Source organism: Anser anser (assembly GCF_964211835.1).
Source record: "Anser anser genome assembly, chromosome: 9".
Taxonomy (NCBI): domain Eukaryota; kingdom Metazoa; phylum Chordata; class Aves; order Anseriformes; family Anatidae; genus Anser; species Anser anser.
The window spans coordinates 20,473,616-20,501,047 of record NC_139729.1 but is presented as its reverse complement, the minus strand read 5'-3'; the positions used below and the strand labels follow the sequence as shown (position 1 = coordinate 20,501,047).

The 27,432-nt window shown below is 38.2% G+C and overlaps 1 protein-coding gene across 13 annotated transcripts in view; it reads left to right on the top strand.

Moving 5' to 3' along the window:
* LOC310904146 (uncharacterized protein) overlaps positions 1-27,432 on the top strand; it is a 372,616-nt gene that overhangs the window by 114,376 nt on the left and 230,808 nt on the right. For 6 of the 13 annotated variants that reach the window (XR_014588063.1, XR_014588065.1, XR_014588066.1 and 3 more), the window contains exon 4: positions 21,364-21,493. The exons of 6 other annotated variants lie outside the window; for them this stretch is intronic. The gene's annotated coding sequence lies outside the window, so the exon portion shown is untranslated. Of the gene's footprint in view, positions 1-21,363; positions 21,494-23,653; positions 24,930-27,432 lie in introns of those variants that run through there. One more of the 13 variants, XR_014588072.1, reaches the window with a different exon arrangement.

Below are 27,432 nucleotides of genomic sequence, written 5' to 3'. Positions count from 1 at the left end.
CCTACTGACTGTAGCAGCAAAAGCAGTAATACATGTTTGCACAATACTGAAAATAATTAAAATGCATCAGTATCTGTTAAAAAATCACCTGTATGATTTTCAGTGAATGAGGTCTTTTGTGAGGGATGAGGACAGGACTCACTCCTGTCAGCACTCACACTGTGATGTGATTATTCAAACTACCGTGACCATAAAGCTATGGAGATGGCAGTGACCTTTTAACCTATATAAAATCAATAACGGTCCTTCTTAACTTTAAGTCATCTGTTGTTTAGTTTATACATATTAGAGTAAAATATGCAGAATAAATCTACAATTAAATGTGCTTTTAATCAAAATACAATTTATTAAAATTATCTGCTTGTGTGTTTGCAATATAAGAGCAGAACATAGTATGCTGAAGATATGTAGGCCTTTGCCTTTTAGTGCTTTTCTTCTTTAAAATCTGAAAACATCTCCCTCTGATGGAGGTGTTTGAATTTCTTCAAGTGGTTTGTAGTTCTGTGCTTCACTTAACCTCCTGTTTCTTTTCTTTTATTTACATGATGTTTTGTCACATGTACAGGCTTTGCAAATAAAATCAAAATCAGTAGAGACAACCAAAATCAATTTTGCCTTGGAAAAGAGAGATTTTTCTTTATAATAGAAAATTACGCTTATGATCATTTAAGTCAATCGTTTCTTTTTGTGTAACCTTGCAAAGATTTATATGAATGTTTAATTTCATTCTCGCATTCAGCCCATAGGAGTCCTTACAACTGCTGACATGTAGAGACTGGGACACTGACTAGCAGGAGAGAGGTTATCTTTAAGGTTAAGGATATGGATACTCAGTTTTGGTGTCAGAGATGGTTTTGTCTGTCGAGTTGTCAGTTGTGTCTGTGTGGTACTTGTGCAGATTAGTAGTGATGAAAGTCTGGGGAATGAATAGGAAACAGCTGAGATTTTATTGTAAATATTGGGTCTTCTCAACATTTCTCCCTTGTTCAATTTTGTAATCTGAGTTCACAGCTGAACAGAATGATATAATATAGGAAATTCAGATATTTTATTTAAAGGAAAAAAAAAAGGAAAAACAGCAATACGGCACTGAGGGGAGAGAAAATGTCTCTACAAATGCAACAGACATAAAAGAAAGTGAAGTAAAGTTAAAAATTACCATAGGGCAGGCAGGACACCTGCTAAAGAACCTTCTGCTGCCTCTCACAGCTGGAAAGAAAAATGAAAGAGATGCAAACAACTGTTCTGGAAGCATGAAATCAGCCTTTTGTCTTTTCGTGCCCCCTCCCCCCTTTCTGAACAGTTACAGTATGCAAAATTTAGGGGAATCTCAAAGTATGCTGAGGAAAAAAATTCAGCAGGCTCTGCATATAAAAAGCTTAGGCATGGAAGTGTGCCTCTTTGAAAACAGGAGCATGTTTGGGAGCTTCCCGGTGCATTGAAGAAAGTGGTAATTAATGCATAGTGAATGACTTCGAATGAAGGTTGAATAGGGGCATAACAATGGGAAGTTTTTTTTTTTTAGGTTAAAGTGTTGAAAAAGGAAAGCTGTTAAAAGATGGCTACTGTGAAGCTACAACTTCAATCCTTGTCTTCTCTGACTTTCCTTTATAGACTGTGGTGGGTTTTGTTTTGTATGAGTCTCCAAATACAATGAAGTTAATTTGCACCAATTTCATTTTGTGTATGCTTTGGCTTTTTTTCTTTTTTAAAGTTTTTTTTCTTTTTTTTTTGGCCGGGCTTGATTCTTTGATGGTGCTTTTCAGCAAATGGTTTGCCCAAAGTTCAGATGGTGTTAGCTCCATCCTCTTTTTCATTTACAACATCAAGGGGATTACAGAGAATAACTTTGTTGCCCAACATCAAGGCTATATCTTCAGGCTACTAGAAAGGTAGTTCTCAGAAAGTGTGTCTTCTAATATTTTAGAACCTCCACAGGCTTCAGATAAAACAAGTATTAAATACAAAAAGCTCACAAGGATCCCAAGGAAGGTTAAACTCACACAACCTCCTTCATGTTGAACACCTGAAATATATTTTTTTGGACTGTTGGAGTGTTATCATAGTGAAGACAGCAGTGAAGTCTTATATAACTGAAGACAGAAAGAATAATAAAAATAAAAAAACCAGCACCTTGTTTAAAGACAGGCAATTTTTAATGGAACATGAGCTAAATATAATCTACTCTTGCCATCAAAAAGGGAATTTGGAGACTGAGCAAGTCATTTTGGAAGGGGTCTTGGGGGTTGATTTTTATTGGATCACAAGCTAGTAGATCTGCAGTTTTGCTGTGCTTGATCCAAGGACAGAATTTATAAGGCTTGAGGACAGAAGAATTGGAATGTTTTGGAGAAATGAAATAAGGAAGCTACTATGCTCAAAATAATTTCAAATATGTTTCTCTTGTTGGTAGTTCTTAGCAGGAATTCTGGGCTGGAGTTCATTAACCTTGGCACCTCAGTCCTTTATCATGTAAATCTTAACTATTTCTAAGGAAGGTATAAAATTAAAAACACCCTACAAAACTCCCAGAGTATATTCTGTTTTCTGTTTTTCCAAAGGGAGGTAAAGAAAATGTAGTATTTGCTGTAGTCTAGCAGAATGTGTGTCCTTTCTTCCCAGTACATCCCGTTAGCACAGTTTTGAGAGGAAGGCGAGTCATGCTGATGAGTACGAGTGAAAAGTTATCTGCTTTTGCTGCTTGCACAGCGTTGCTGTCTGTCCCAAGCAAGTCTCTTACCATCTCCTGCTAACTCCAGCAGGTGTTTTATTGCCCTCTGCTCCTTAATGTTTGCAAAAGGACTGTGAATTCTCAGATTCTAGAATGGTGCTCTAAAATAGCTGTTGTCAATATTATGATGAGTGATGTTGATTTAGGTGTATGTATGTAGCTTTCCTTGGGTATATGTATAAAACGGTGTCTCTGACACCCAAAATACTTATTGTTCCTGCTAGTTTTGCTAAATTGAAGATACTGATATTGAGTTAATTATATATTGGCAGATAGAGGCATCTTTTGAACTGCATGAAATCCTACTTAATATCTGCATTCTAATATGTCTTTTACAGTGCTAAAATGTGTGTGTGATACGAACAAATTTATTAAAAAACAAAAACAAAACAAAAAAAACAACTTAGGTGAACATATTTTTGCAACAGATGTTTGAGATTCATCAGAGATCAAGTTGCAAAACTAAAGGAGAGCCTTTTACTTGATCTGTGAAATTCTGGTTAGGCTGAGTTCCTGACTTCCAAACATTGCCCTCCCACTCCCAACCCTTTTTCTGGCTTGCTCCTTCAGGAAGCTCTTAGCAGTGTGCCAGGAGAAACATAAATGCTAATGGTCCAAAAAGTCATTACCACCAGCCCTGGAGCATTAAGGCAAGGTCTATAAGGGGCTTGTGCAAGCTGCAGGGTAACATCTGGGACCTGACTTCCCTTTCTCAATGTATCTGCAGGTTTTTGCAGGAATCTGTTGGTCTTTCAGAGAAACCAACAGTAGTAGCATGGTGGGGAATGAAACCTGGGTTGGACTCTTCATTTCTTCTGTCTCTTTAGTAGACAGTCTTGTTCAAACGGGTTAAAAAATAAAAGGCAGATTTATTAGTGGGGGAGCAGGTGGAAGGAGCATGATGCTCTGTGTTATGTGATGAAGTGGTGGCTGTACTTCTGCGGGTATCATGCCACTCATTGTCACAACAGCTTTTCTTCCTGGTAAACAGTTGTGAGATTTGGAGTTTGAGCAATGACGATTGGGTTTGGATGTGTTATACATACTGCATGGGCTGGATTGTATTTTTCAAGGTTTTTTATTTACAAATCTGAACTGATGTCATACAAAACAAAATAACATTAAGATGAAGTTACTTAGGTTGCTAAGTCCTACAGACAGAAGGTAAAGGTTACAGGAAACTTGGCTAATGAGCATTTTTGAATCAGTCCCCTTGTGAGTCCTGAGAAGATGTGATTGTGTTAATTTTTTTGTTCCTCTCACTTAGAGTTTTCATGGGAGATACAGTAATATGAATCATGAACAGGCCCTGTGAACTTGATACTTCTTAAGTTGCAAAGTAAATAATCTGGTCTAGTTTTATATTCTTGTGCATGTATGTATGCTACACATGCTCTGTTATAGGTTAAAAAAAAAAAAAAAATCTGTCAGAAAATGTCAGGAGAAGATGTAATGTAAGAACTCCCTCTACTGTAAAAACTCCCAGCATATAAAATGTGCTGTGGCACTAGCCATTGTGACCCAGAAATAAAATGTTTCCTGTGAATTAGAAGGATACAGAGTTGGATTAACTGGATGACATTTCCCCATCTGGTTTTTATTTATTGTTGCCCTTTTCCTTTCACTGTAATTAGTGCATAGAAGTAACAATAGGCATATACTGCACTCTAAGCTACAAGGATGTACCAACATTTTGAGCACTTTCCATTATTTTTTTTCCCAGTGACACTTCTAAAACTCCTAGCATCTTAACTCTGCTGAAACCTATTATTTCTGTGAACTGAAGAGGCAATTTAAGGCACCTTTTCTGTTTGCAAACAATTTTCAAATATAACCTCACAATTTCTGAACTTTTCCCAAGGGCCTCATAAAATCGATAATTGTCCACTTTCTTCTAAGTGACTTGAAAAATTGAAGGTCTTACAATTCAAAATTCTGATCTGGATTTCAGGGTGCCCACCAACAACACTGCTGCTCAAAAGTGCTCAAAACCAGAATCCTTCTCCTTAGAGAGATAGGAGCTGTTTGGAAATGTAATACATCCTGGGCTCCAGAGAACCCGGTTTTCCTTTGGACTTTCACGTAGCTTGAATTTAGAGGTATCGTTGCTGGATATTTCATAAATACTAAAGGTGCAGAAAGAGTCAACTTTTCATTAGTAATTCAAGCTTGGCATTGGCATGCCAGTTTTATTTTAAAGGTGGGCCATTGACAGGATATTGCCACATCTAAACTTGCCTATAGTCCTAGGTGTTAGTCTGGTTTTAGGTAATCAGTAAGGTTTTGTAATGGCTTGGCAGTAAATAAACTAGTTGAGATGGCAGAAGGGTGATGCAGATGCTCAGCTGGTGGCACTCCTAGCACTGGGGATAGGTAGCAGTAAGTAGTGGTACTAATCAGGTTATTCTGAAGACAAAAATAAAAAAATGAAATCTCCAGAACAAAACCTCCAAACCTGATGACATTTATTCTTAAGAAAGGATCCTGTAAGGAAAACCACTAAAACCTGAGGCAAACTTTATACGCAGCAAAAGGGATGAATGTGATGATATCTCCACAAAGGTGTAAGAGCACGAGAAGTCTGGCTGAAAATTGAGGGTTCTTATGAAATAAAGGTACACGAGATAGCCCCAAATCTGTGACTCTACAGCCAAGAAAAATAAATAAATAAGAAAAAGCCTTTTTTGGCTCAGTGTTGAAGTGAAAGCAGAGATTAGAAATAAAGCAATTTATAACGAATAGAAAAAGGGACACTAACAACAATTGATAGTTCTGAAGTTATGAAGTTTATAAATTTGATAACAGCCACTAAAGCATCTGATATAAAGCCATGTAAAATGACAATAAGAATGTTTTTAAAAGTCTTTTTTTTTTTTATGACTGACAGCACAGTGGCATAGCTCTGTTTCTGGACAGGGAGGAGAAACATTGGTTGTTTGATACACACAGGCTTTGAATTTGTGTTCTGTGGCCAATAGAAAAAGACTCCCAAAATGGGATGTGTTTATATACTGGCGTACTAGTGGAGTTCCAGAAGTCAGGAAGAATGTAAACATTTTGCTAGTTTTCAAGTAGAGCAGGTAATGGTTAAAAAAAAATAAATAAAAATTAACCTGTTATCCATCCTGGGCAAAATAATAGAAGGTTTGTCAAATGACTAATAGGTTCTATTGTTCTGTTTCTTTCTGAATATATAGCCAAAAATTGTTAGGTATTGCTTCTGCTGTTTCTTTATCATTAGTATTTCTTTACTATTCCCTCCTGGTTGTGAATCCTGTGCTGTGGTCAGAAAGCATGAGCAACTAAGTATATGTTCCAATGCAATACAGTAAAAAGAAGAATGTATAATTTATTAAATGAGTAGAATTTGATTTTTGTTCTCTGTACCAAATATTGTTGGGCTGATGATAAGCTGGTGGGTATAGTTCAAGATTCTGCATCCCACAAAAATACTGAAAATTGGATAAAGAATCCACAGGTTTTAGATCTGAATAAAATGTCATGCCATGACAGCCCATAAGACCTCAATCTGTAAAGGAAAATGAGAACCAATTAGTTTTAAATATGTATAATCAGTTTTATTTGTGGTTGGTTCTTGGAGGGTTTTCCCATGCTATTATTTGAATACTGGTATGTGATCTTCTATGTTGTGTTAAAATAACATGCCTCTGGCTCTTAACAGACAGTGCTGATCCAGCTGGTTCCTAGCCACAGGTCTGAAAGTGGCACAGGCTGGGGACAATTCCCAATAAGTGGTTTGAAAGTGGTCCTCCTGTATTAGATGGTAAGATGATTAATGTACATGTGAGCTGCTCCTTCTTGGTTGGCCTCAGCATTAAGAGAATTTACTGAGATATAGCCAATGGTCTAAGGTTCCCTTTAAGCCTCAAGCTTTAGAAAATAGAAGAGATCAAATAGCATGTCCCAGTTGGTGTGCTCTGATCCCACCAGTCGTGCACCTCTGAAAAAGGGGATGAAATGATTAAGATCTGACTTATGGTCTGTCATAGTACTGTTCTAGCCTGGGGGACTAACTGTGCAAAGGCAGCAGGACTTGTCCACCGATGAACTGGAGTTCATTTTCCTATTACATTAGTGCTAAGTGTTCTATACCCAAAGGTGTGTTTTTCTGATTTCTGTACTGTCTTTTCAGAACATGACTGTTTTAAGTTTTGATTTAGATCTTATTTTTACACGGGATGCATAACACATTCAAAAGCATTGCCAAGATGCAAATCCAGTAGGCAAGCAGCCATATGCTTGCCATATCATATCTAGAACACACAGATTAAACAAAGATGACACAAGGAAATACAAAGGAGACTTGTGATGTGGCCACAGGTAGGTGGATGCCCCTATTAAGCTCTGAGGGGAGACTTGTGATATTGCAGGAGTCTCATGATGCTACACAATGATGATATCAGTAAGGGTGTGATGAAGACCACACAGAAGTCTTTGAAAAAGCTTTCAAATACTTTTGCAGTTTATATAATCTGTGGCTAAGGAAGAGTACCATATACCTTTTAGATCTCATTTCCTAATGGAAGGTGATGGCTAGAAAACGATTGAAGACCTCTGGATGTTTTAAGGCAAGAATGACTGTAGCCACAAAGCAAGGGAAACTGCATTAGCAGGGGTTTGCAAGAATACGCTGGACAAGTCAGTGTATTCTTGACTGTATGTAACACTGTAGGGAGCAATCCCAGAATGAGTAGTGTAAACTGTTTTTCCACCTTTCTGAGATTTCAAGCAGTTTCACTTCTGATCCCACCCACAACTGTCTGTGAGACTAAGCTAGGGTTTGGCATTTCCAGTCCTGAATGGAAATCCAGGCAGAATGAAAGGAAATAGTCAAGCCCAAATATTTAATGTTAAAAAGTACAGACATACTATTTGTTCTAGGAACATGTGAAAGTGAGAGAACATCTCTACGGTAAATAAACCACACTTTGGCTATCGCATTTGGCAATGCGATGAAATGCAGACTGATTGTCAGCAGGAATGCCTTTCAGGACATACAATAGGTCATTGGATACCTATTGAGTACTTTTAACAAGTGTGTCAACTGGCATCAAGTGGTCAAGCATAAATCCATATCCCGGGATGTAGTAATTTGTTTGGTGTGGTGCTAATAGTTTAGGACTTGGAATTTGTGACAGAAGTAAGTGCTCTCCCAAAAAACATCTTTCCTATATTTACCAAGAAATTTCACCATCTGAACACATTGCATGTTGGCTGGGATGAATTAGGAAAATAACCTATTTAGAAGTGATACTTTAACTAAGGGCAGGAGTGAGTGGAGGCACAGTTAGGGCAGCCAACTGGTGTAATGATTCTTTTTTGTTTGTTTTTGCTGATTTTCTTGAGAGTTTGTCCTCCTATCTCTGCTCAAACATGGTTCTGTTAAACCACTGCCTTCTTATATTCCTTATTTCTTACCATATAGTTAAAATTAGCATTTTCACTGAACTTTTGAGCATCTGGGGAGGAAAAAAACCCTAAACTTCCATCGGTTATTTTTCTTCCATTGTAGTGACCTTATGTTGTCCTTGTTTTTTCAGTTTCTTTTGCTACTTTTGGAAGTCTTAGCCAAGGATTTGGAGCTAAATTCAGCCCTGATGTAAAACAGTACTGTTTTTCTAAAGCTTTTACTCAGTTCTGCTTTGATCCTGGAAAGACTTACTTTTAAAAGGTGGGAATGACACAGTTTCTCCTCTACAGGGAGCTATTTTTTTTTTCCTAGCACTTATTGTAGGAGCAAAGCAAGCACAAAATTGCCCTGGAAAGACATTTCAATAATCAGAAATCTTTTTTATGGAAAATTATCAAAACTATTATTGTACTTGATGGTAGCTTCCAGAAAAGTTGGTGGGAGAAAACTTGTTTAGTAGTTTGGACCATTCTCAGAATATAGGACAATTCTAGTATTAAACATCTTGGGCTGATGATGAACTCATCCTCAACTCTTCTCAAGGGCTGAAATAGTGAAACTTCAAGAAGTGGCATAGAAGTTTGCCCAACTTTGTTTTTTAGAACTGACCACACCAACAGAACTAAAAATTTCAGCTCTGTTGACTTAAGCTGGTCCTTTCTTGTTACTGTAACTTGTTAAATGCATGCTACATCCTAAGGCAGATGAAGATAGTATCTCTGTTCCATACAGATAGGTCCTGACCTGAGTTTTGATGCAAAAATCTCGAGTTCTCAGAGGGACTCCATGGGAAACAGTGGCTGGCTCCAGCTCGCAGCTTTTAAGATGCTGGAAGAGACTTGGTGGTAGAGAAGGCTGCATGAATGCAAGAATTGTTAATATACTGTTTAGATCTCGTGTCACCGGAAAAAGTTTAACCCTTTGTCTCATAAAGTTAGCATGAAGATAGTTTGTGATATTAATTGCTCCACTTGTTAATTGGATTAGCTCCAAATTTGTATGTCATTCAGCAAAGACAGCCAGAAGTGGAACGACAAGCCAATTTATGAGCAGAAAGGTATTTGGCAGGATTGCTTTCAGTCAAAATATCTCTTTAATGAAATGCCATGGGGAGTAGTTGGTTAAGAGAACAAAGTCAGGTTTGTGGCAGGACTGTCAGTAATTTGAGAGGCTGCGCATCTCTGGAGCAGAATCTTGCGGAAAGGGTAATTGCAGCAAGTGTCAATCTTAAATATCAAAAAAAGACATTGTGCCCAAATGCCAGTATCATGTTCTGTGAGGTATCACAGTTCAAGAAATAGCCCTGAAGCATTATGGTGTGTCAGCTATCTGGACCTTTGATTGGGAAGTGCTAAAATTCCCAAGAGATCCAAAAGATGTTGCCAAGAGTTCAACTTCTTGTAATGTTATTTGATAAAGATCTAGTAAAGATGGGGACCTTGCCAAACCAGAGTCTGTTGGTATTTCTGGGTTATGGATGGTATTGCCAGCAGTGAAATAGTGAGGTTGTAAAGGAATATAGCAAAATTCTGAGCTTGAATTAGTCTTTAAAATAAATAAATATATAAAAACTTCTGTCTAATGTCGTGAAACACCATGTTCCTGAACAAAGTGGGGTACATTGCATAAATTAATGGTGTGTTAGGGGAATTGGCTTTAGCTGCTGACAGTGATTAATGGAAACTTCTAACTTAGCTTGTGTGAAATATTTTTAGGCTTATAGAGGAGCACTACAAATAAGCTATCAAACTAATGGTTTTTGGTTTTCTTTGCACCCTACAATGACTGTTCTTTACCAGAGTGACCCTTCAGCATTTCTGGGGTTACCTAGTTTACAAGCACCAAATTCTGGGGTCCTTTGAAGCATGGAAAAAATGTGGGGAAAGAAGCAGCTGGAAAATATTTCTAGAACCCGTGTGCCTATTTATAATAAATTTTATATTTGTCTTAAAAATGAGAAATGTACCATGTACAATTTAGTTAGCATATAGAAAATATTGATGAAATATTTATGAAATAAGGGTAAATTTTTAACCTTTGCATGATGACAAATATGCCTAAGGATGAAGCTGCATTACATATTTAAGTACTAAGTGTACTTTTTTGCCTGTTGACATATCTTCAGAGTAGGAAGAAAGTAGTGTTGAAAATAGAAAGCATTAATATTGTTGACAAGTAAACAAAAAGGAAGATTATATCCACACAGCTCAGCAAATGGTAGTGAATGCAGCCTGAAAGTTATAGTGCAGATACAGTAGAAATGTATGTTTTCTACAGGGAAAGCTTAGAAAATGAGCATGACCTTTTCATGCGCAATCACTATGATTTTAATAGTAGCACAGTATTAAGGTCCACTACTATATTTTTTATAAAGGATGAAGGTTCGCCATACGTAGGAATTTCTCATCTGACACGTTAAGTGTTGAAATAAGCATTTCTGTCAAAGGAACTTAATCAGTCACAGAAAGCATTTTAAAGATGAAGCATAGCAGAAGTAATAGAATTCTGAATATTTCTCTAAACAATCTTCCAGTCTTTATTCTGAGAGAAAATATTTTAATGATGTATTTTTTTTTAACGCAGACTTTCATTTTTTCATGGATTTTTGGGGAAAGGGGAGGATTATTTTTGGTCTTGTTTTTTAGGTTTCTGGGTGTTTTACAGATCATGACCTCTGTAACCTCATTACAGACAAGTGATGATATTTATTCAGTATACAAAACCACACTGTACTGAAGAAAAAAAAATCCCAATCCCATCCAGCTATGTCTCACTTTGGAAAAGGCAAGTTGAAAGTATTACTCCTACACTTACTGTTAATTTTCAGTCCAGACCACAGGCGCTGTCTGCGTGGAGATCAAAGGAAATATTTACTGAAAGTGGAAACTATCTTGTATTTTTCTTCTAGAAAGGGGTGCTTTTTTCTTAATAGATGGATATTAAAATATTTTATTTACCAGAACTCTGACCTGTAAATTATTCTAGCTACATGGATGGATGTAGAGGGAAGATAGTGCCATTCCTTGTCTTTGACATTATCAAGACAGACATTTCTGGCATCTGTAGAGATTCAAAGAATGTGTTTTTTCTGTAGCCAAAATCTCATCAATTCTACCAAGCAAAAAGGGTATTATATATTCATCCTGTAAGAAAAAGGAGATATTTTCCTAAAAATATATTTTTAGTGCCCACGCCTTAATTCAATTTTTAACTACAAATTGGATTAAACAAACCACATCTCTGGTAAATTGGATTCTCTGCACTCATGTGTGCTGTCATCTTCTGCTCATTGGTCAAGAAGGAGAGAAGTTCCTTAGAACTCATTTGGAAGTCAAACAATTATGGTTTATAGTTACTTATGGGAGTAGCCTAATTAGTAGAGAGAAACCTTGCTCCTTTGTTCCCAGATGAGAAATGGCATTTTTCTGATGGAAAGAAAAAAAAATAAAAAGGCAGTCTGCCAAAACCTTCTATTTAAAAAAAGTCAAAAAAATCCCCACCCATTCCCTCTCTTCAAACAAACAAAAAAAGAACAACCCACAATATCCAGATTCTTGAGTTATCTGGCAGAACAGGGGAATATGCCAGATATCTGAATAAATGGCAAAGGCCTCAGAAGAACCTGTTGGCTTCTGTCTTCATGTGATTAGGGTTTTCCCAATGAAAGGATTTCATTTTATCTGATCTGTGTCAGACCTTAGGATATTTAAAACAAACCAACGACTCACAAATGAACAACAACAAAAACCAGAATAATCAAACACTCTTGAATATGAGGATATGGGGTTTTGGCCATGTGGCTTATCTTTGAACTTGGGTTTTACCATACTTAGGCAGTTTCCAGGCTCTCCTAGTTGTGATGCAATTTTAGACTTGTATGCTATTTCCTGTTCCATCTTCTCCACGCTCTGGGTGATCCAGTTTGTGTTACTGCCCCGTTTGGATTGCAGTGCCTAATTTTGGAGTTACTGTACCAGATGTTTGAATTTTGTTGTCTTATGTTGACACACCTGAGCAAACTGCAAATGTTTAAAAAGCAGATTGAGTAATTAAAGGCCATCTTGCTGGATGTTTAGAAAATTGTAGATGGTACCAGGTTGGGGGGGGGGGGAAGGGAGAGCAAATTATTGGGCAAGAAAGGGCCTGTCAGGGGAGAGTAATGAGTTAGGAGATGAATAAACACCAGGTGATGAAAACAGTGACTGGTAAGTTTCTTGGCAAGAAACGGGCAATGCATAGCAGAAAATGTTGCACACAATGGGATGGACAGATTGCTTAAGTTTCTATGACTCTGTGGCCTGTCACCCCAGGTATTCTCCAAACCCGGGAAGACCAGAGAAAATACAGAATATAAGGAATTTCTTTCTGTTGGCTACATATGCATTTTAAAAGGAACAGACATTTTTAGGTAACATTTAAATATTAAGTAAGTGTTATTTGATAATCATCTGTCACTTCATCTGAAGAATTAAAAACGCTTCATGCTTGAGCTGTTGGTGTCATCACTTTTTCAAATGATATCAAGTATAAATAAATTATATTACTTACAATAAGATGCAGTTTTTGTTTTGCTGCAAAAGATTAGTCTTCGAACAACATCACTTTAATTTTCATTTCATTTTAAAGATGTGGGGTGCATCTTATTCTAAAGCAGACATTGGAAACTTTAGCACAGAAAGTGATAGTGAAGCAAAGTGATGGGCATTAATGCTTCTTTCTGTTTGTGAGAGCTTCTAATATGAGTGCATTGCCTTTTCTCTAATTTAAAATATTGCAATTAAATATCACATAGTAGGCACCAGCTACAATATTCCTCATCCTTCTTAGCTCACTGACCTGTTTAGAAAATCTGTCTGCAAAGAGCCAGAGTAAAAGATCTGTAAATCTGAGCCTTACTGTAGGGGCAGAATGGTAAAGAAATTAAATGTTTGTGTATAACATGTTTAAAAAATGTTATAATTTTTTGAGGGCAATATTGGTTAATTCAAGAAATATTCTTAACTTTGGGGTAATATTTTTGTGTTAATGGTATAGTTTAGCTTAACATCTTGCTTGTTAGATCTGGCGCAGTGGTTGTGTTGCAAGGAGTAGTAGCTTCTTGTGAAGTTTGTTGTTTCCTTCTACTATTTTGTCTCCACCTCAAATTTCTGAACTTGGAATATTTGCATTGTCAGTTTTGTGGTTCTAAAAGATTTTCAGTCAGGTTGAAACCAACTCTGAATCTCACCATTGTGTTGATTTAAGAGAAATTACATCATCTATTGTCTGGTAAGTGATTGAGCTGCAATTGTTCTCAAGGAGACAAAATAATCCAAGGGATTGATTATTGTATATCAATCACAGTCACAGCATAGTGGCAAATATCTTTCTTCTAAATGAATTATTTTTAAAAGTATCGTGTTGATGTCAAAACATTCAAAGCAATTAGAACTTCTCTATCCTGCTTTACCTGAGCCCCCAGTGGTTGCAATAGGTTGAACTTCTCCAGGTTAGAGGAGTTTCTTTGTGAGCCTGGTGATTCTGGGATGTGGTGCTCATTTGTAGGTGTTCTTGGGTTAACCAAAAGAAGTGAGGGAATGGAAATTCAGCAAGGAGGTGAACCGAAGATGTGATGATTTGTGAAGTAGCATTAGTATGTTGAAGGCATCTGGTCCCTCCGTTGGCTCCAAAGGAGGTGACAGTATTTACACCATTCTTAGCAGTTGTTTGTCCATACTGTCCTTGAAACCCTGTGGTAGTGGAGACTCTGCAATGCCCAGATGATCTGTGTCAGTGTTTTGCTGGTTTCACCAGTAGGGTTTGTTCCTTAATGTTTGATGTGCCTCCTTCCTTGGTGCAGCTACTGCCACGACTACCTGCTCTGTGTGCCCTGGCAAGGAGAACAGATTGTCCTTTCCTGGGCTGCAGCAGCAGCAAGTGCATTTGAGGGCAATCTATCCATGCCCTCTCTTGAAAAGCAACCTTAATTTTACTTTCCCATATGTTTTGTAGACTTCTGATTACATTATATGATTCTGAAATATATCAATAAGCATCACCTTCTTGGTTTTGTACATTACATTTCAGGGCTGAGAAAAAAACACACTCATTTTTGCCTTCTTATCCAGGGTGATGCAGTCTTCTGGAATGTTGTTTTTGGAAACCACAGCTACTGCAGAGTTGTGCAATGTAGCTGAGTGACAAATGATCTGTGGGGAAAAGCAATGGAAGAATGTCCCATCAGTGTACTGCTGAGAAAATTCCCCTTTATGCTTGGGCAGCTGCAGTGGCTTCCCTCTTGCTTTTCGGTTTGTAATCAGCAGAACAATAGCAGTCTGTCAGGGGCTGTAAGCACAGTAGCTGAGATACTTTGATAAGCATGTATCTTCTTTGGCTAAGTAACAGCTACATCCTTAGCATTAAAATCTTAGTGACATCAACAGGAGGTGACTTCAATGGCAGCAGAGTAGAGGACGAAGCCCTACCACTGCAGCTATAACCACGGAGCAGTTATAACTGTGTTGTTGCTGCGGTGGGAGCAGTTATATAGTGTGTAGCTGCAACGGGGTGCCCCGGCTGAGTTCTCCCAAGGGCACATGCAAGCACAGGATGGGGAACAGTCTGACCTGAACGTCTTGTGGTTTAAGGAGAGGGGACAGACTTGTGTAGAGGAGAAAGGGGAGAGGAGCGAGGCTGAGCTCGCGTGCCTTATCCTGCTCACTGAGGAGGCAAAGTCACCGCTCTTTGCAACCCTTACCTGCTGCATAGGGTCCTGCTTGGATCACCAGCTACCTTGCACTTGCGATTGCTCCCAGGTCCACTTCTGTTGTATGAAACTAGTTCATCAAAGTGTGTTTAGATGCTAGCTTTCTATAAGCTGGGCTCTTTTGCCAAAGTCAGGCAGAGAGGAACTGTGAGAGAGGAGCAGGGTCCTGGCTCCCAGGGCTATGGGCAGGCCTCAGCACTAAAACGTCTCTCCTTGGGTAAGCTGATCTGAGCCACCAAAGTGGGACCAAAGCCCAGTTTGCCTGTCCCACTGCTCTTTCACTAATTGCTATTGTATTAATGTAAGGGTGGCACTGTTTCCTGTGCATTAAAAAAAAATCCTTCTCCCCCCGCATGCCTCTCTATTTCATTTATTTCTATAAAAATTTCTGAAGTAAAATGAATGCAGCAGATGTCTACTCTTCTGCAAAAAGATTGTGCTTTGAAGCCAGACGGTAGCCTCACTTTTCATGGCATTAATGATGTGGACTAAGCTTAGGGAATTGTATTTAAAAATACTCCAAACAGAACAGGGCTGTTCAGCTCGTATGCACACTCGTATTTTTAGTAGCTAACATGTTTGTATGTGTACATACACACAGATTTTTTTTTTGTGTGTGTGTGAGTGTAGGCTGATTTGCTGATTTATTCCCTCTCCAGATTGAAATTACCAGGATAAGATTTTCTCTTTTGGTGGTTAGATTTTCAATACATGGAAGCAGTTTCCAGTGGGGTGGTTCCCTGGTCCCTCCCTGTGGGGATCTCCCCATGGGAGCAGATGCACAGCTTCTGCTGGGGGCTGAGCAATGAGATTCAAAGTTGGGTGAAGTCAGCTGCTGGATTCTCTCGGAAAGGTTCTCTGTACTGAGAACCCAGTTACCAACGGTGCCTTCTCTGCACTTGTCCTGCTGGATGCAAACGTTGCACAAAAGACAGAACTAGTTATAATAAACTCACAGACAATGCACATGATCTTCAAATCAGTCCATTTTTATGTAGCGGAGATAAGCCAGATTTTTATCACGCTGTAGTGTCTTTGTAATTCTGAAGCAATTTTGCTGGTTTTCACACAGAATAGAGGAAATGAAAAATTAAATTGAAATAATTTTCTTATGTATAGGTTTTGTTTATATTTCTGAGACAACACTTTAGTGTCCAATAAAGCGGTTTTGCCTTAATGCCAAGTTGGTATTTACAGGTGCTCAGGTGCTCTGTTTGTTTTTCTTCCCTGTTGGTAGTGCCTTTTCTTTTTTTTTTTCTTCTTAAACCTTGCTTGGGCAGGAAGATAGGCGGCCCTAAAGTGTGAGTCCTGAGCTGTGAAACTTTAATATGCTAGGGATAAATAAAACCATACCATGATGGCTTTCATGAAGAAAAAAAAAAGTTTACTCTTTTTTTTATTAAACCTGAATGTCCACCATGCTGAGGGCATTTGAAAGCTTTGGAGACATGATCTTTACATATTTACATTTTTCTACTAGTTTATTGTTCTGCTATAAACAGTTAACAGATTGTTTTATTTTTAGAGGCAGTAAATTCAAAGTAACCACACTTGTCTATAAAAAGGAGACTAAAAAAAGTCAGTGAGACCCTAATGAATAATACCACTGAATAATGATATCTGTGTTTTCAACTACTTGTGATATTTTTGTGTCCTGTAGAGACTAGCGTTCTGCAAATATTCAATATTATGTTGACATAAGATTGGCGAATGCAGTACTAAATGTGAAGTAGCTAGCTAACTAAAATTGTACATCAGTGCTGTATTCCACAAGTGGAAGATAACATTAAGAGTTCAGTAAGTTTTTCAATAAAATTTTGTAATTTTTCATCAAAATTCTTATATAAAAATTTTGTATATAAACTTCCAGTACTATTTTTCCCTGCACTGAACACTTTTGGAAAGACCAAGGAGATCCAAAAATCAAATGAAGATCTATGTTAGAAGTTCATTTGAATCAAATGAAGATCTTATGTTTAAGTAACAATCACATTTAATTGATTAACTCGGAGGGGTATATGACATAGTGACAGAGTTTTCTGTTTTATAAGATTTTTTGCATACTGGATTATTTACCTGCAGAAAGCTGACTGAGTTGCTGCTAGTTCTGTGGGTAAGTCCATTTTAACAGCAGAGCACAAAATGATGACCTGTCAGATTTTGGAAACATTTTCTTGTGCAAGTTATCATTTTACCTCTACAAAGCCAAATAAACTGAAGTCTTTTTACAACACAAACTTTGGGGCATAAAATATTAGTCAGAAGCCAAATTTTATTGTCTCCATTTGAACTTGTTTTTGAGAGAGCTGCTGCAGCCAGTTCTGCCAAACTGAGTTCTAGGTAACCGAGGGAGACTTCCCAGAAAGTTGTTTCTTTGTTCCAAGATATTACGAAAGGGAATCAGCAAGGGCCTCTGGCTAGAAAGTGTAAGCTGACCTGCAGTATGGGAGTGCAGGAGGTCAGCCATTTGATGTGGGATATATCTTCGGGCCATTCAAATAGCTTCATAGCTGGGTCTCAAAATGTGACTTCCTGCAGTTGTGACCCATGGACCTTTCAAGTACAGTGGAAGTCTTGATAGATCAGTCAGGCAGCTTCCAGGACTCTCAAGCTGCATTTGCTTCTCAGCTGGTTTTCTGGTGGTTGAAATATTAAGACAGTCATCCAATGCTTTTCTTCTACTGTGAAGTTAAGTGCATTTTATTAAAATACATATTTTGTAAAAATGTAATAAAGCAGCTCAAACTTTTTCAAGGCTAGACAATACTTTGAAAAATGGTTCCAAATCTCTGGCCTCAATATATGAATACTAATTGTATCTTATCTACTGTCGGTTATTGAAATCCCAACCAGTAGGAAAGCTAATCTGACATCTCCATTCACATACACCTTCTTTTGAGCCTCTTTACAATTCAGTCAGTGTTATCAATGATTAAATATCCCAGTCCCTACAGTTTTAACCTCTTATTTTTTTTTTTTTTTAAATCCCTTAACTTTCCTTTTTGGTTGTTACTTTCAGTTAGTGAACAGCTCATTTTTGAGTAAAGACATTGTGAAATTCACTTAAAATGGCTGTTTGAAGATTTTATTAAAAAAATCTCTATGGACGGACTATGTCCTTCATCACAACAATAGAAATCCTCATTGTCTTTAGCAGTATCTTTCCAGATTTGCACGAAGGTTAAAATCTGAACTAAAAGATTAAAATACATTTAGATGTGTGAGCCATCAATTGAGAACAGCACAGGTGTTTGTTTTCAGTGGGACTCATTTTGCTAACAGCTAACGTATAATTATTGGGACTGTTCTTAGGTAGCTGCATGCAATCCTTAAAGAGATCAAGGCAGATGGACCTGGGTTATTGAAATTAGAATTCGAACCTATTAGTACAGTAATGGTTAAATCTGTATGTAGTTTGCATTTTCCAGAGCCTGGATTTCTGGTGCTTTGGGCAAGTTATTACTAAATGGGATAGTTCTTTTTTAATGTCTCTTTTAGTGTTCAACTTCAAGTAAATTTTAAATCCAAATTGTCCAAGGAACTCTCCACTTTATATTTATATTCAAGCCACAGATCCAGCCCTAGGACAATACCAAAGTAGGTGCTAGTATGATTGAAAAAAATTGCTACAGTCCTTGGACCTTTGACCAACTGGTGTTACTTTGCAATGCTCAAGTTGCTTTGCAAAGCAACCAGCTATACATATTCTCTGTTTAAGAGATTTTTTTGACTTTTTGTGCAAGGCCAATTTATTTACTTATTTTCAAGCACCCCTATTTTTATAATATGGCAGTAAAGAGAGGAATTAAGTTGAGCAGAGAAATTACAGTTGAGACCTTACAAAGGACCAGATACTTGACTGCTGCATAGGAAAGCAAGGTTTTCTGTTTCTTTGTGATGACTCACTACATGTCAAATAATGGAATCCTATTAGTGCCAGCACAGGAGTACTAAGAAGGTTTGAGCATTTTAGTGGGAGAGATCAAAAAAATGAGGACATAGAATAAGGAAAAAAAAATAAGAAAAAAAAAAGACTTTTTAGAAATATTAGTGAGGCCTTTGTTCACTAATTAAGGTTAACAGTGAAGATGAAGTCAGGTAAAATGTTGAATTTGGACTCTGTCCACTGTGTGCACAGTCTGCTTGGGACACAAAGAACCTCGTTGCTTACAAGCAATTTGAAATGCGTTAACTTACAGCAATCCTGCTAATCTATAGGGTTTGATTTTTGGTTTTGTTGGTTTAGTATTTTAACTTCTTAACCAGGAAGCATCAAAGTTTGGGCTTCAGCCCAGGGCTTTAGGAGCCAAGCCGAAGGAATTTGCTTTGTCTTTCATCAGATACAACCCCACTCTGTTTCCACAGGATTTCTCTCCTATGTTTGTAAGAGACTTGAGTAGATTTTTTGTCTGTGTGAGGCCTGCAGTGGGTGCAGTGTTGGTATTATTGGCTGTTGTTTTTTTGCTCTCTGAGTTTAAAGAAATACATAGGGTTTCTCTTCATGACTCCAGAAGCTATGACTTGTGTTAACATGGCAGTCTGAGTTTTCATTTAATGAAAGTAGTAAATTTTTCACCTTTGTGGTTTTCAAGTGGACATAATTCTTAAAGAACCAGTCCTGAAGATACTGCAGGATTTCTTGTTTTGTAGACCCTTGTGAGCTGCAAGACAGTTTTGTAACTTTTGATTGGCATGGGTCATGATATTTAAATATCAAGGAAAGCATTTCTGTATAAAAGAAACAAGTAAGCCAGAGTCTAACACCCTGGCTAGTATAAAACGTTGTACATCCATGTTACCATGGCAGTTGGGTGAATAAGATGTAAATTTAGGATGCTGAGAACAGGATCCAGATTTGCATTTTGGTATCTGATACACGTGTGTGCTGTTAAGCTGCAGTGTACTACATCTATTTGCATTTTACTTGTCTAAGTAGCGCACCTGAGGGTGGGCTTCAGCAGCCAGACCTACACTCAGGCTTCCTACAGTAGGAGAGGACACAAATATTTAGTGCTCTAATTTTTTTTTATTTTTTCCTGCTTTTTCGCCTTCATCTGTGACTGTATGTTTTCTTTGTTTAAATATAATGATCACTGCCACAGATTACAGGGTATGGCTCAGGAAAATGTTTTTAAGCATCCCAAGATGATAAGGAAAAAATATATTTCTTTTAGAACAAGTAACAATTTTCAACATTTTGTGGAAACTGGTGATTTGAAAAATGCTGATCACTAGAAAACATGAAAATTAAGATTTTTTTTTTCTCCCCCCGAATGCCTAAGAATTTTGCATTTAGTTGTGACTTGACACAGGTTCAGAAGTGTGCAATTCAGACACTGGCTCAAGACATCACTAGAAGCAGATCCAAGTTGTCATGTTTCATTATAGTTATTGAACTATTGCAAGCATGCTATTATGCTGTAATGAAAGGGGTCTTCTCCTGCTCTTTTCAACTTGCATATCTAGGAGAGATACCATATGTCATTAGTCCTTGGCACAGATTCTGAGGAAAGGAGTTCTCCAAAGTGCTTAAATACATGCGAGACCTTTTCCATTGGAAGAGGCGAAGGAAATACATTTTTGACCAGTTGAACCTGAATTTTATACAAAACCATTTAATGGCTATAGATCATTTAAAATACAATTTAAACTACAGCGTGCTTTTCAGAGAATGATGCAGGTTAAGTTTATGCTGACCTGTCAGGATAGAAATTAGCTGTATGGGGGTGTGTGGAAACAGTAATGCCAATGCTACTGTTACCCGGCAAGTGTAGCGTTGTCCCCTGCTGAGCTGAGCGCCTCTGGGCTGGGGGTACAGGGCCATGGGAACTGCCTGGACAAGGTCTTATCCAGAAATTAAGCTCTCTGCATCAGGGGCTCTGCTGGTTCTTCATTCATCACTGCTGTATGTTGAAACAAGTTTTTCTTGTGAAGGTAACGTGTAAGCCACTGTAGAGTTATACTGGTTTTCTGGGACTGAGATCTGACCCACCTGCCTTCCTTTAGCCCTGCTGGCATTTCTATGCTTGCTTCAACTTGCCAGGGTAATGTCTTCAGTGACGCATCGTACTGCCATGACTTAAGCATTTAAATCTCTGATTTTCTTGAGAAGTCATTCAAACAGCTCTAATATTGCAAGGCTGTTTTCAAAAGATTATGACATTTATTTAATTGGTCAACTATGTGTGAATGGATTAAGACTCCTGATATTCAGCACACAGAACTTCCAAAACAGCAGATGCTTTAACAAGGATATGGATGCATTTGTTCTTTTCTGTTCAGTTCTCTGCCACAAAAGTTGCTTCCAAAGAAAAAATGTCCTCTAATTTCTTTCCCTTATGATATAACAGCATATTCCTCTTTATGAGGATAGAATAGCATCTTAATCTGTATTAAAGAGTTTGAGTGAAGGTGGCAGTACTTTTGAAGTCTTTCAGTGCCTTCTCTCACCTGCAGATGCCCCAAATACCTACCTTCCTAATTACCAAGTGACATCTGCAAATGCACTGGGTACGTTCAGCTAAGTGGGGATGCATCCTGAAGAAACATCACATGGTTTCAGCCATTTGAAATCCAAACAATCCAGGTGAGACTTTGAAAAGTCCCATAAAAAACTGCATTGGAATCTTTATCTAATGATGAGATAATGAGGGATGATTTTGTGGCCATGGCTGATGAAATTTTATGCTGAGCTTGCTGGAATTACTACTTTTATTGTCAATGGTCTGCAGTTTCAGAAATGGGTAAATGCCGAGTTCTTCATGCAGACTCCATTATTAAAAGAAAAAAAATCTTTTGCGGGTTTACAGCCTTTGTTTGTTTTATTTCTTGCTTTTTGGATTCAGAGTGTATTTTTGTTTATTTTTGATAACAAGAAGTAAAGCCCCAACAGATAGCAGCAGGAGCGTGGTGTTCTCAGCAAGTCTGTTTTTGACTCCTTTAGAATCAGCAGATCTCCCATTAAAGTCAGGGGACTTTGGATGAGGCCTCTGATATGGGACCAGCCCTTCTGAGCCAGACCAGAAACTCATCTTCCCTGGTATTGCCTTCCCTGAGGATGGCAGGCTAGGAGGGGATTCTTACCAAAGCCAATGATTTAAAGAGTTACCAAGATTCAGGTTGCCTCTGATCCAGCATGTTTGTTAATACTTGATAAGCCTTCCCCACCCCCTGAATTTTTTTAATCGTGTTGGAGCCAACTTATATTTTGGCTTCTAGAGCATACTACAGTACTGACTTCTGCAACTGAGTTCTGTATATCGGTGTGTTGTATGTATGGTCCTGCCTTACAGACGTCTTTGGGGGTTCCAGAGTCATAGGAAAAGATAAGGACCAGGTGCACAGACAGATATAATTAATTTAAATAGGAGGAATAAAGTCAGGAATAATGGTGAATGTCTTATGGCCTGGATTACCAGTTGTCATTTGAAAGAATATTAAACAGTGAATTAAAGTATTTGCAAGGCAAAGACAGAATTCAGTATTTGGCTGTGGTAGGATCAGTGCATCCTTGTATTTCTTTGCTACTTTTTTTTTTAGTTTAAAAATAAAAGAGAGGAGGAGAGGCAGACAGTTCATCCTTGCTAGTAATACTTTTGGTTTAACAATGCGTCATTTAGGTGTCTGTTTTTCTGATATTCATTTTCAGAAACATTGGAGAATTCAATACTATAGTGCTATATCATGGGGATTTGTTTGACTCATGTGTTAGGATAAGAGGGAGTGCCTCTATTTGTATTAGCTGGAGGAGGATTGTGAACTATTATCTTACTTCGTTATCTGAGCTAGGAGTGTACAAGGAAGTTTCTTCTACTAATGGTTGAGCCGCTCTTCAGATAAAGCCCTCCACAGGATCCCTGTAGCCCTAATTAATCAGCTGTTAAAACAGTAGTTGATAGACAGGCTTGCTTTAAGTTAGAATTGCCTGCAATCAGAGATAACAGGTAAGTCCCATTTGGCAGTGAGATATGAAAGTAGGAGAGTGATCTGTTATCAAAATGAATATGGCACTCGAGTCAAAATTGAAGTTTGCAGAAAGAGCCAGCAGAGTAAAACAGAAGGGAATCTTTTTTACTTTGAGTGATCAAAACACCTTTGCTTTGGTGATTATTTTAGACAGCTCTGAATCCATTTTGTAAAATTTTTGTATTAAGAGCATCCGTTATTAGGATAAATTCATGCTTCTAGAGAACACTTGTTACTCCAGTAATATTACTAGAATTATTGATAGAGATCACCAAGTGCCATAGCAATTAGTGCTCCCACAGTACAGGCACACCCAACCAGCATGCAGGTTACATGTCCGTGTCTCAAGTCAGGATTAATGTGTGTCTTTCTCATTCTGGGTCACTGCCCTAATCATCAGGCCATGGAGTAACTTCCCTTACTCAGTTCACATTTAATAAATTATGCAGAATTGTACAGCACCAGCAGTGTGGGGGGAATGTTGGATCCCAGTAGCTGGGTTGCTTACCTAGACCTGGCAGGTCTAGGCTTAAGTACCCATGCTATGGTGTTTAGAGCCACAAAGAATGAACATTCTCTTTCCTCACGTTCAGCATTAAGAGTTGAACAGATCGGACTGATGGTCACAAACTCTTTGGGCAGTAGGTGCTTGATTTATTTTAAAACATATTTCTGTTATTGATTTGTTTGTATCACACCAACCATGCGAAGCAACTCTCAGGACCAATGCCATTCTGTCAGTTGCTGCACAAATAGTGATAAAATTATTCTCTTCATCTAGGTTCCAACTACATTTTAAATTCTCTGAATATAACGAGAAAAGGGTACCAGCTTCAGAGGGGCATGCAGAGAGACTGAAAGAGGGTTGGACTGCTCTATAAGCCATGAAACTACCTCTGTATCTTTTGGCCTGGGCATTTTTTGATAGCTCCATGTTTCCAGGACCTGGCACAAGTGTTCCAGCAGTCCCTCTATAACAGCGATACTACTTCTTTTCTTTGACTTCTTTATATGCAGCTGTGAATATTCTTCTGTTGACTCCATTGTTTGGTCTCGAGGGATGCTTATCAGTGTTTTAAAAATTAAATTACTGGTGGCTTCATACAAATGAAAGCAAGTTTTTCCCTGATCACATAATAGTCACAAATAGTGTATCAGCCTTTTTTGGGGAGCATATACCCTAGTATTACTTTTAATGTGCTACAGACCTCAGGAGATACCTTAATTTTTGTTAGAAGTCTCCATAACCACAATCAGTGCACATACATGTACTTTTCCTTGCTGGGATGCCTGTGCTGCTGGAACACAAAGTGCTGTTTTCCACAGTCATTACTGGCTGACGTTTTCTTTTGCTTTCCATACTCAATGTCCTAGGCCAGGGTCTCTATTTCCTGGTCCTTATCCCTGCTAGTAACTTTGTTCTCCTAGTCTAGTACTCGTTATTGCTTATGTTATTGGAGTACTGTTCAGATGCCCCGTAGTCTGGAAGCATGTTTTTCTAGGCTAACATTTCTTTCCCCAATGAAACTTTCTTGTTAGCTCAAAAGACGTATCCTGCTCTTAAACTACTCGCTTATCTAGAAGGTCATATAGGTCTGCAAGATTACATGTGCATACCACTGCTTTCAGCTGTGAGCATAAAACTTGTGCTTTCATTTTATTGTGGGTAAGCCCTATCCCCTTTACATAGTCTCGCTCTTTTTTGGCTGATGCTTCTCATCAAGTACCTCTTTTTGGCATTCCAATGTTTTAGATGCTATTTTTGACACCTGAATTTTACTTGCTCCTAATTCTTTTTCACTGATAAAATGATAAGGAAAAAACGTTTTAACCTTTTTTTTTCCTTTTCATCCCTCTGTGTAGTGCTCTGTTCTGGTTCGTTTTGTTGTACCCTTGGGTTTACTTCTGAAAATTCAGCATCCTGGTGGTCACTCCTTTTAATGAAGTCTGTTTGCTCTGTTTCAAGGTGCTGCTTAGCCCCTCAGATAATCATGCAACTTTTCTTGTGGTGTCTCTCTCATGTAGGCTGTTTCCTGTATGTATCGCCTACCACCTGGTGGGTAATAATATGTGAGTACTTCATGTTTCTAAAATTAAGCTCTCTTTTATTCAGAAAACACTTCACAGAGCATTGCAATTCATTTATTGCTGCTACAGGAGCCATGTGCACGCAGACTAGCTCTCCGTTGTATCAGCCAAGATTTCTCCCAGTAGTAGTTCAAGAACCACACTGTTCACTACCCAAGGAGCTTGCAGCTGCTCAGGGCCAGATCAGCAGGGCATACATACATTTAGCAGATTTTCTCACCAGTCTAATATACATTGCTCCCAGGTATCTCTAGATTTTCAATAGCCCTCCTTTGCCAGGGATCGAGTTGGAAGTAGAACAGTGACTGTAAAAAAAGTCACCCTGCACTAATTAATATGCAGTGAAGGGTGAAAAGGATGCAGATCACTCTTCTGTGAGCCAGCAGCTGTGTGACTGATGTGATGTCCTTATTCCCACCAAACCTTCAGAGCAGATTTTTTTTTTGACAGTAGTGGGTAAAAAAATAAATATTCCAGGACCCCAAATTTTACCTCCATTTTAGTCATATATCATGGAATGAAACAGTGACACTGGGAAGTTACTATTTATGCGTTTAACCATTAACCAGACATGCACACACATGTGCATGCATGCGCACATGCACACGAGCTATATGAAAGACACATTAAAAGAAACACTTCCAGCACAGGGATTTAGCTGTGTGAATCCCATTAACATTAATGGGAATTGTTCCCCTAAATCCCCATGTATCTCGTTAAAATATACCTATTAGTGACAGGCTAAAGTCTACAAAAACCAGCAGTTTCCAAGTTAAAACTGAAACTTCATCATTAACCTATCCCATTGTGCCTAGGTAATGCAACACCCTTTAACTTCTCAGATTCAAAGGTATCTTTTCTCCATTGAACTTAAAACAAATCTTGTCTTGTTAATACAATAGGTTCTGCTATAGTTAGCCCACTCTGTAACTCTTGATCATGTTAGAAATGTTTTCCCTCTCTCTCATCCAATACCATCTATAAAGGGATAGCGTTGCCAAAATATCTTTGAAATCTTTGAGAAATAGAATATAAAATATAAATGGACTAATGCATTCTCTAATTATAGATCATAATGTTGAAGTATGACAGTGGTAAACTGCAAGGTACTGAGTTATTGTTCTTGTTTTTTTTTTTTTTTTAAATAAAGACTGTGTGTGATATGTAACACCCAAGTCACTCTAGAGGAGAGGATACCTAAAGGAACCAGGTGGACAAAGGAAACTTTGTTTGCAGCGAACCCATTTAGCACTGTGCTTATAACAAAAAGAGACTTTCAAATGGACACCCCAAATTCTAGTTGGTATAGTTGCATGCATTCTGGACATGGCTGTATGTGTGCGTGATGACAGAGGTCCATGTAGTAACGGTGTAGCACAGCAAAGAGATGACCAAACAGAGTAAATGAGCTGGCTTGGCTATCAAGCTGCCAAGTTTCCTTCCTGTAGAGCTATGCCTGAGTTACTGGAGAGGGCAAATTTAAGAGTAGGTTAGCATGTGTGGAGGTCTGTACTAATGACGTTGTGCTGTTTCTGATACATCAGGCCACTCACCATTGGCTCAGGTAATTCTGTAGGTACAATAGAAAACCATGCTTTTATAGCTTTGATAATGGTACAACTTTTTCAGCTTTTGACAGCAAGGTGAAATAAGGACTGCCAGCAGGATCCACAGTGATATACTAGTAAAATATTTAGAACGTAGACCTATATCAAATATAATTTCCTCCCAGTTTAATAGCAGAGATAAAAGGGTTACAGTGAAACTGAATAGCAGATCCAGTAAATCCTGATTTTATTTTTTATTTTTAAGTAGAGCATGGCACAAAAATAGACATCTATGCAGCCTCACTGCTGTTGTTTTCATTTTCACCGCAGTAGAAACAGTCCTTCCACCTTTGGGCTGGAACCAGTGGGTGAAAATATCCTCCCATGCAAGCAGAAATGACTGTAATTACACTGTATGTGTGCGCTTATTTCCTCCTACTCTCCCTCAGTGTAGACCTCTGATTTACTACATTACAAATAATTTTTCTGGCCATAGGTCCCCAATGGTCCTTGTTAACCTGTGACCGGTCCTCCTGGTCTCAAGAAAATGCGGTCCCTGCTAGACCTAGCACAGGAGTTTGTTCGGTCAGAAGGAGCTCTGGTAGGGCTTCTTCCAGTAGCTTAACCATTAACAATAAGCAGCAAAATGAGTCATCCGTACTTTATTTTTAATTAGAGCTGCAGTGAGCTGAAGCTTGAGAGTTTTTTTTGCCTGCAGAGCTCAGGAGCTGAAACCAGCAGCACTTTCCTGGTACTGGCTGTGCAGGGATTTCTGTAGAGCAACATGGTTAGGTTGTTGTGGATACAAACAGTGGAGCAAAACCGACACAATGTACAGATTCACCGAGGCAAGTTAGCATAATGCCTGTTGGCTCAGTCTTGCTGGGGATGTTTTTCTTGCTTCTATTTCTGGTTTTCTCACAAA